Source organism: Berghia stephanieae, chromosome 1 (genome assembly GCF_034508935.2).
Source record: "Berghia stephanieae isolate SIO BIC M18660-M18661 chromosome 1, UCSD_Bste_1.3, whole genome shotgun sequence".
NCBI lineage: Eukaryota > Metazoa > Mollusca > Gastropoda > Nudibranchia > Aeolidiidae > Berghia > Berghia stephanieae.
The window spans coordinates 72,626,102-72,636,101 of record NC_088360.1 but is presented as its reverse complement, the minus strand read 5'-3'; the positions used below and the strand labels follow the sequence as shown (position 1 = coordinate 72,636,101).

Genomic DNA, 10,000 nt, shown 5'->3' with positions numbered 1-10,000 from the left:
TAACAAAGCGTTATAACAAAATATATATTTCGCCAACTGGCATTGTTATTGTTATGGTGATGGCATATCACAACAAATATTACATCGAAAAGGTCAAGCCCAACTCGTATCATCGCGACGAGACAATGGTGGGAGATCGGTAAGTCTGAGAGGGGGGATTGTGAGTTCGAATCTCAGCGGAGACATTGGATATTTTTTTTCTCTTGTGACCTCCGAGTTTTTATACACAACTCGATCTTATTACGCTTCTATTGCAGACCAACTTCATTAATGGAGGTCCTGCCTTTTTAAAGAACCAAAAATATATTGAAGAAGAAGCCGATAAACTAAAACTTAAGATATTTTTACATTTACAATCGGTTTCATTGCTAATAATTCGATTTATATTTTTCCAAACATAAAAAGTGGCGTTTTTTGTTCATTGGGTGGTGGGACTGGCGGACCTGGCAGAAATTACTTTGCAATAGTCTAGCCTCCTTTCCAATGGATAATATACCTTAAAATACCGCAGTAATAACTATTTTTACAGTCGGCATTCCTTTCGGTGTCATCGACAAAGAATGTGTCGATATATGTTGAAAACAAATTCAAAAAAGAATTATAACTTAGCATCAAACGAAACAGCCTTGACCTTAATGAATGACTGTTGTTACAATGTCAATCTAATTTACCGAAGTATGTGACAAGCTACCTGCGTCATTTGAGTCGCGTGCCTGACCTAACTCACGGTAACATCGATGTATTGATTGATCGTCGGGATTTGTTACCGAGAATAGAAATACAAACACTCTCCTTTCCATTTTTAGTTGTTTTTTTTTTTATCGATAAGTGTCAAGCTTATAAAATATTCAAAAAATGTTTGGTTGAAATAAACAGGAGGGAATTTTCACTGTGATACAGTGTCCTGATCGTATCAAGTCACTAAGTTGATTTAAAGACTTTCCGCCAATTTTTCGATTCTAAAAAAGAGAGTCCTTTGTCAAAATATCGTGACAAATAAGACTTTTGAACGTACCTACGATGTAGCTGGCTGTATGATTAGGTAACGACGTTCACATAAGTTACGACGATCACAGAATTATCAGTGCGTTTCAATGAAATACACACCAGATCTGCACGTCACATCAATCATAAAGCTACACTAAATTATTTGTAACCGTAAACGTTTATAATCTGATTGAGAGAATTTAGTGAGAGCTAATCATCCAGCTGGCAGTCTAACAATAACAAGAAGCAGAGAGAAATCAATAAAATTTGATGTCATTGTTCTTATACCGCCAGAGAGGTGAATACTTACTTAATCCTCTTGGTCCCTGTTGGGACACAAGACTACAACTATTCTCCTACAGAGCACTCGATTCTGGGCCATCTCCTCAGAGGGACTGTCATAAGACAATCCTGCCTCTCTCACCTCTCTGTCCTTCGGCGATCTTCTCCGTTTCCTTTGGTCTCCTGACTTTTCTTCTGCCCCGGAGGGTTCCAATTTAGAGTCTGCCTGGTTACACTTGATGGCTCCTTTGCGATGGTGTGTCCATTCCAACACTATTTCCTCATTGACACCTTTCTCTTGTTAAACACCGATTGGTTTCCCTCAAAAAATCATTGTTTGAGACTGTCAATCCACTTAAATTTGATCTTTAAGCTAGAACGTTGACAAAATGTTGAATTTTATTGTGATAATTATTGTCATATTCTAGGTTTCAGACCCATAAAAAAATAGGCTGATTTAAAATTTGTGTTGATAACTTGATATTTGTATGGATGGATATTGTTCTATATTCGCTCAATTGATACATTGTGTTTAGTTAAAATAAACTCATAATATCCGCCATCCGGATATAAGGTACCAACACACAAAACTCTGTGTAACTTTAACGTTTCTAGTCTGATTAATACAATTTAGTGATAACTACCCATAAAATGGCTGGCTAAAAATAATAATAAAGAGCCGAGTGACGTCAATATCTTTCATTCTATAAACATTTTAAGTTACACACAAATGTGTGTACCCAAAGATTGTTTTGCGGGGTAGAATGTGAGGTATCAATCATATCAATGCTGTGAAGGCTGGGAGTTTAGGAATAAATCTCGACTTCACCATGGATGACTGGTTTGTGAAGCTTGTGAAGCTAGTGCCCTGCCATTTGTACTATCAGGTCTCTCAAAAGTAGTATTGAAAAATCGGAAATTAATAACTCAATATCGATTTTGTCACGCATTGACACATTTGATCAAAGAATGAAAAATAGAAACGTCGAGAAAAGTCGAGAAAAGTCGAGTACAAGCATGGGTGTATGCTCCATAAAAAAAGCAAGCCATCAATTTTTTCATGAACAAATAAATTCAAATAAGGCCTATTCCTTGAGCATTACGCGAAAGGAATAAATAACAATCTGACAAAATTAGACATTTTTCACATGCACAAAAACACTATGAAGACTGAATGAGTGACAGGAACGTATGTTGTATGATTAACTAATTATAAAATATTCGATAATGGACACTATTTCCTCATCGATGTCTCCTTTAAAAAATAATAACACTCATAAACTAAACCATATCATGCCACGAATTAGAAAAATGAGTGTTCATCCTTCCGACTGTGAAACGATCTTGATTGGACTAATACCGCTTGATCAATAGAACCAACACAGAAACTATGAGTAAACTTAAACGTTCATTGTCTGATTGAGAAAATGGTGTCACCCATTTGGCGGTATAACAACAATAACATTGATCAGAGAGAAGTCGATTTCATGCACGTTTTTGTCTGTAAACAACCAACTATGTTTGTCCTAGCACGTTTAAAGGTGTGTCACAAATTTCATGTTTTTTGATTGGTCAAAAATCTACCGTTTAATTTTAATATTATCGCTTGGTTAAAAAAAAAAATAGTCAGTGCACAGCAAAGGAGGTGAGATTTGTAATATTCCATTCATTCTGTCTCTACTCACAGCGATACAAATCGATTAGTTTTCATGATAGCTTGTTTTCCCCACCTTCTAATTTCCACGCGGTCAAATTACCTGTTAGAGCGTTGTAGGACTGATAACTCTCACCTCGAATGATCTCTGCTTTACATTGACAAAATACCTCTTTCTCATTTTGGCTACAAAATTTATATACAAGTCGCCATTTGTAATGTATGGGGCTATTTATCTGTTATAAATCATAATTTATACTTTAATCGTTTTTATTTCTTATAAAATACTTTAACCAATTTAAAAAGAAGGTAACTAAGAAACAACCATTTGATGCAATTTATGGTTTGTGATTTTAATTAACAAAACTTGATACCGAAATGGAAAGTCACATAACGTTTTCCAGCTAACAACGTGTATGGCCTTTATTTTATTCTACGTTCTTGGCGTCTGTTCTTCATGCTCCGAACGAGATCTTAAAATTGGCCGGGAATTGCATTCCACTCTCCCATCAATGCTTGGATGAGCTGATCACGGTTCTGGGGCCTCGGTATATGAGCATCGATCTTGCGTTTCATATAATTAACAAATTATGATCTGTTGGAGATAGATTTGGGGAAAGGGAGGGTCATCTATTTGTGAGAGTATTTATTTGCTCCAAATATAGTCGGGCTATCGCTTTAGCTAGAGGATGAGCGTCATTCAAGCGTCATCCCGGCAGAAGGAAATAACAGTTGTTTCAATAAATTCATCGATTTATGACAGAGAAGTCAATGTTCCGGGGTCCACTAACATTTTTTTTACGATTGTTAAATGAAATTCCAGCCCAAATAAGAACCGAATACTCTCTCTATCAATAGAAGATACGTTCTCCAGTTGTGTGACACATTTTCTTTGAACGATCAGGTCTGTCAATCAGACTCATCAGTAAACAAAATTCTTTCCAAATCGTTTCGATTCCATCGCACATGGATGTTGCACCATTTAAGGTGGTCGATTTGATGTGGAGGGCCCGACCAGGGCAAGGATATGGAGTGCGAGAATTGAGACCCCGAAACCTGGAGTATGCATTGAATTGTTGTAGCTCCTAGCTCTAAAATGACCCAAAACGATGCCACGAAGTTGTCGAAAAGTATGGTCGCTATGCCTCTTAACCCTCTCCTTACCTGCCATTTTCAGAATTATCTCCGAATCTTCGCATCCACCCAATACAAAAAATATAAGTTTCTTACCCAAATAGAAAAGCGACAAGTACATTCTATACATAATATTGTTCTGAAAAATGAGTTCTACAACACAATGCCAATTTTTAAATAAAAATAGCAACAACTATTCTTTAAATTGTGTGATGTACAAAAGAAATCAGAATGATAAAATTGTTGATTGCATCGTAACGAATGTGACGATTTTCCTGTGGTTTGTAAGGAGAGGATTCAGGTATATTATCAACAGAACCGGTCGCTAACCACTCTGAGTTCAATCTACCCATCAATCTATTCACAATACTGTGCTGTATATGTATCCGTTTCGCCACGTCACATATTGAATATAGAAACACACTTTCGAGCATATCTTAAAGCTCTCAGTCGTGTTTCTTTGGTCATTCGAGTCACTTTGAATGTTTCAGAATAGCATTGTAATCTAAAACAAGTGATTACAAAACAAATAAGTATTATGGTTTTATATAGATAGTGTAGGCTTGGCTTAGAAACTCACAACGTTGCCATTCGGAAATACGTATAACGGGCCAACACACAAATCTATGTGTAACCTTAAACGTTTATAGTCCGGTTAATATAGTTTAGTGAGAATTACATATGAACATGGATGGCAAAAAACAATAACAAAGACATGAGTGACGACAACTTCGTTCTATCTATAGAAGGAAGGACATTGATGTCACTCAACTCTTTGTTATTGTTTTTAGCCAGCTATTTTGATGGGTAGTTCTCTCACTAAATTGTATTAATCAGACTTTTCACGTTTAAGGTTTCACACATCGTAGTTACATTTTACGGTCTATATTTAATTTGGCTGTCAGATTAATTTACCTAACATAGCATCAATATACAGACGCATACATCGATAAATAAGACGACTACAACTTGTCAGCAGGCCCTTAAATCACTGCTTTCTTGGTGAATATGATAGGTATAATGTCGTGTTAGAGTAAAATTCTAGAAGTCTCCGTCTTCAGATTGTACGCCAAGTGGGGAAGGGGTTGCCAATTTAAATTGTCGATTCATGAACTCATTGTTTTTCTGGCCTGGATGAGGAAAAGGTGTTTTGTCAATGTGCGGCATATCTAGCCTCACCTGCTGCTGCCCACATCCTTTGGCCGTACTCTGACAAAATACACTTAATTTTCAGTTCGGCCAGAAAACTTTAACCAGTTAACTGCCGTACTTTGGAAAAAGATGCATTAAAAAATTTGGCCAGAAAAAATCGATCGATTTAAATAAATGACCCTCATCTTAGCAAAAGCTCTCAAACCTGAGACCTTTATATGATATAAAGTGATAATGAAATGACTTGTCCGATGTTCCTTTTCTAAAGACTGGGAAAGGGTGAAATCTATCCAATGATGAACATTTTATCACAATATTTGTTAAATAATTTTCTTTCTGGGGGGCCCACACTTGGGGGCTGGTCTAAATCATCCCAATCCACAATAAATTAAAATGTCACATCTACTTCTTGCCTTGTTAAACGTTATAATCCCTTTTTGGCATTTGGCTTATCCCGTTCTAATACAATTTAGAGGCGATGGGTTACATAATCAGACCTGACTACTTGAAAATCAAAAAATTCGTAGATTTTAGAGGATAAAAATAGTAGTTGCTATAGTTCACTTTATAAACCAACGATTAATTTACCATCACAAGGATCAAATAACAACTCAAAATCCTTTAAATTATGTAGATCTGAAATTGAAGCCAAAATTTCGTAATTCTACGAATTTTTCGTAGTGCAGGTCAGCATTATACATGTACTATGTTATGTGGTCTTGTGGCATGACACTCGCCTGCAAGTTGGAAGCTACTGGTTTCGAGTCCCGCTCTGAGAGGGCGGCGCATAGCTGAGTCCTTGGAAAAGGCTCTTTAATCATATTCTCTCACCGCTCTCAGCTGTAAAATGAGTGCTTAACTGAGTACAACGTTGTATCTCTGTCGGAAGAAAAAAAAATTATCGCATGACAGGCGTCCTGTCTCGTCCTACATGTCAAGTGTTGCCTATTGGTTCGGGATCCCCTGTAAAGCGCTTTGAGCACTTTTAGTGGAAATTGCGTTATTAAATGCTCGAGTTAAAAAAATAAATATAAGGAATGAAATTGACGTCACTCAGCTCTTTGTTATATTTTTAGACAGCCATTTTGGTGATAGTTCTCAATAATAAATTATATAAATCAAGACTGTAACCGTTCAAGTTTTAAAATTGTTTTGTGTGTTGGCTGGCGGATATTGCGAGTATTTTACCTATGCGCATCGCATCAATATACTGTACAGTGGCGTTTTAAACAAGCCTTCAGCCGACTCACTGCCAACTGCCCTGGTAAGACCAGTGGAACCCGAATTAAAGTCTGATTTGAAGAGACAGCGGGACCCAAAACTAATCGATCAGACTTGAAATGGTGACTGAGAGGAAGGTTGGAAAGAGGTGAGAAGGAGAAGGGGGGGGGGGGGGGGGGGGGGGGGGGGGGGGGGGGGGGGGGGGGGGAAGAGGGGGGATTGAGATTTTTTTTGTTTTGTTTTTTTTTTTAGTATAGAAGAGAGGGGTGTGGAGACGGCCGTGTTCCAGCGGGAGGCTTAGAGTGCCCTGCTTCTGTGCTGGAATTGTGATATGGATTAGAAGTATGAGAGGAGAGTTCGGGATGCCATGGGAGAGGAAGGGGAGAAATAGGATATGGGAGGGAATGGATACATGAGAGAGGAGACAGGGAGACAATGGGTAAATATGTAACGAATAAAGCTTGTAGTAGTAGTAGTAGTAGTAGTAGTAGTAGTAGTAGTAGTAGTAGTAGTAGTAGTAGTAGTAGTAGTAGTAGTAGTAGTAGTAGTAGTAGTAGTGGTAGTGGTAGTAGCAACAGCAGTAGTAGTAGAAGTCGGTCCCAGGTTTGAGATTTTTTGCTAAGATAATGGCCATTTAAATTGATCGATATTTGAAGGACGAATTTTAGGACCAAATTTTTTAATACGTATCTTTGCTGAGTACGACAGTAACATGTTAAAATTGATAATGATGGTTTGTAGAAGTCCTCAACGTATATACCAGACCTTCCCTCTTTCAGATGAACACTGACCAACCCCGTCAATTTGGTAGAACCAGATGTCATAAGCGGATTTAATCTTTTTTAGTGAGTACCTGACGTACTCTAGAAAAGCACGTATTTAAAAATGTGCCCACAAAACTTAACTTGTCCTTCAAATGTCGATTAATTTAAATGACTCTCATCTTGACAAAAACTTCCAAACCTGGAACTTCGCAGCTATGGTCTCGAAACAAATCATAGGTCTTCAGCTTTTTATACTCTAATTGGACAGATCCACACCTCGTTCATTATTCCTGGTGCGGCGAAGACGTGTACCGAGATCTCTTAATCATAATTACTGCCTTTTTCTTTTAATCCGTGACTTTATCATTAAAGTGTTTGTATTAGATTCTATTCATTCCATTCTGCAATGGGTGTTGGTGCTGTCTTGGCTCACTTATTATATTATTATAATTCCCAAGGGAGTAATCCCCTTACATTAAACCTGACTCATTTGTGGTGTAAGTTGTTTGCTTAGCTTGTAACGACAGTCCATAGTGCGCAAGATAGATTCGAACCCCAACCATTTCATTTGTTCATTTGAATTACGAAACCATAATATTCACAAGCCCACACCACAACTATGACACCTTTAATTCCTTGGTTGAGTTTGTTTTCATTTCTCTTTACCCCGAGTGGTTCTGTCTGCGGTTTCGCTAAGTGTTTAAACTACTTTTGTTCTTCATTCGCCAAAGATATTGAGCTGACAGAAGAGTTCATAAATTGGTGTAACTACTTTCGGACTCATCTGCGAATAATTTTAATTTTCCTTTAATATATATATATATATATATATATATATATATATATATATATATATATATATATATATATATATATATATATTTGGATTGTAGAATGGAAGAATTGTACATGACCTTTATGTATCATGAAAATGTCCTAATATTTAAGTCGATCAATAAAGGCAAAAATATTAACTGCAACTCATTACAACAAAAGACCCCCCCCCCCCTCCCCTTTCATCCGCCCTTACGCTAATTCTATCCCATTACTTAATATTACTTTCCTGTCGTATTATCCCTCCTTAATAAATCAATTATTATCCTATCTTTATATATATATATATATATATATATATATATATATATATATATATATATATGATAGGCCAAATTAACAATTGGCTATATTTCTTTTTCATGGGCTTATTTGTAAATTGGCTCTGAAGCCGAACATAACCTGCTTTCTCGAAATTTGAAATTATGTTAAATAGTATAAATTTTTATTTTACACTTCCTCAAAGATATAGATTTTTTACAGGATTTGTTGCAACTTTCTTTGGGACCGGTAAGATGATGATGATGATGATGATGATGATGATGATGATGATGATGATGATGATGATGATGATGATGATATTGATGGTAATGATGGTAATGATGATGATGATGATGATGATGATATTGATGGTAATGATGATGATGATGATGATGATGATGATGATGATGATGATGATGATGAAGATGATGATGATGATGATGATGATGATGATATTGATGGTAATGATGATGATGATGATGATGATGATGATGATGATGATGATGATGAAGATGATGATGATGATGATATTGATGGTAATGATGATGATGATGATGATGATGATGATGATGATGATGATGATGATGATGATGATAATGATCGTAATGATGATGATGATGATGATGATGATGATGATGATGAAGATGGTAAATCTTAACTGTCCGCAATATGGAAATGTAATGGTACAAATTGATCAAATATTAACATTTGATTTCAGTCAATCATTGTAGTGAACATGTTCAAGCGCGTTGACAATGATTGCGAGCTTCATTGAAATGAACTTTATTCACTCTGTACACTCTCTCCACCTATCAATACATTGAAAACTAACCTCTACTCAGATTACGTTCATCTATAGATAGAATGAAGTTGACGTCACTCGGGTCTTTATTATTGTTTTTCTGCCATCCGCGTTTATGAGTAATTCTCACTAAACTGCATTCACCAGACTTTAAACGTTCAAGGTTACACATAGTTTTGTGTGTTGGTTCGTTATATTTCCAGATGGCAATGTTGTGAGCTTCCTAGCCAAGTGCATACTATCTATAGATAGTATGCAGATGACGTCACTCAGGTCTTTGTTATTGTTTTTGCCATCCGCGTTTGTGAGTTGTTCTCACTAAACTGTATTAACCTGACTATAAACGTTCATGGTTACACAGAGTTTGTGTGTTGGTCCGTCATACTTCCGGATGGCAATGTTGTGAACTCCTTGGCCAAGCGCATTCTATCTATAGATAGTTCGAAGATGACGTCACTCAGGTCTTTGTTATCGTATCTTGATATCCGCGTTTATGAGTAATGCTCACTGAACTGTATTAACCTGACTATAAACGTTCATGGATACACACAGTTTCGTGTGTTGGTCCGCTATACTTCCGGATGGCAATGTTATGAGCTTCTTAGTCAAGCGCATACTATCTATAGAAGGAAAAATATTGACGTCACTCTTTGTTATTGTTTTTTTTGACAGCCATTCTGATTAATTGTCACTATTATTAATAATAAATTATTAATTATATCCATCGGACTATAAACTTTCAAGGTTACACATAGTCTTGTGTGTGTGTGTGTGTGTGTGTGTGTGTGTGTGTGTCATATCAGGCTGGAGGATATTGTAAGTATTTTACAAAACGCGTAGAATCTATACAGCATTCCTCTTGATTTCTTTTCATGTGTTTTATGATAGAAGTAATAGAATAACATTTAG

The 10,000-nt window shown here is 36.5% G+C and overlaps 1 protein-coding gene across 6 annotated transcripts in view; it reads right to left on the bottom strand.

Annotated features, from left to right (window-relative positions):
• LOC144956062 (ras guanyl-releasing protein 3-like) overlaps positions 1-10,000 on the bottom strand; it is a 107,546-nt gene that overhangs the window by 27,576 nt on the left and 69,970 nt on the right. The window lies entirely within an intron of this gene.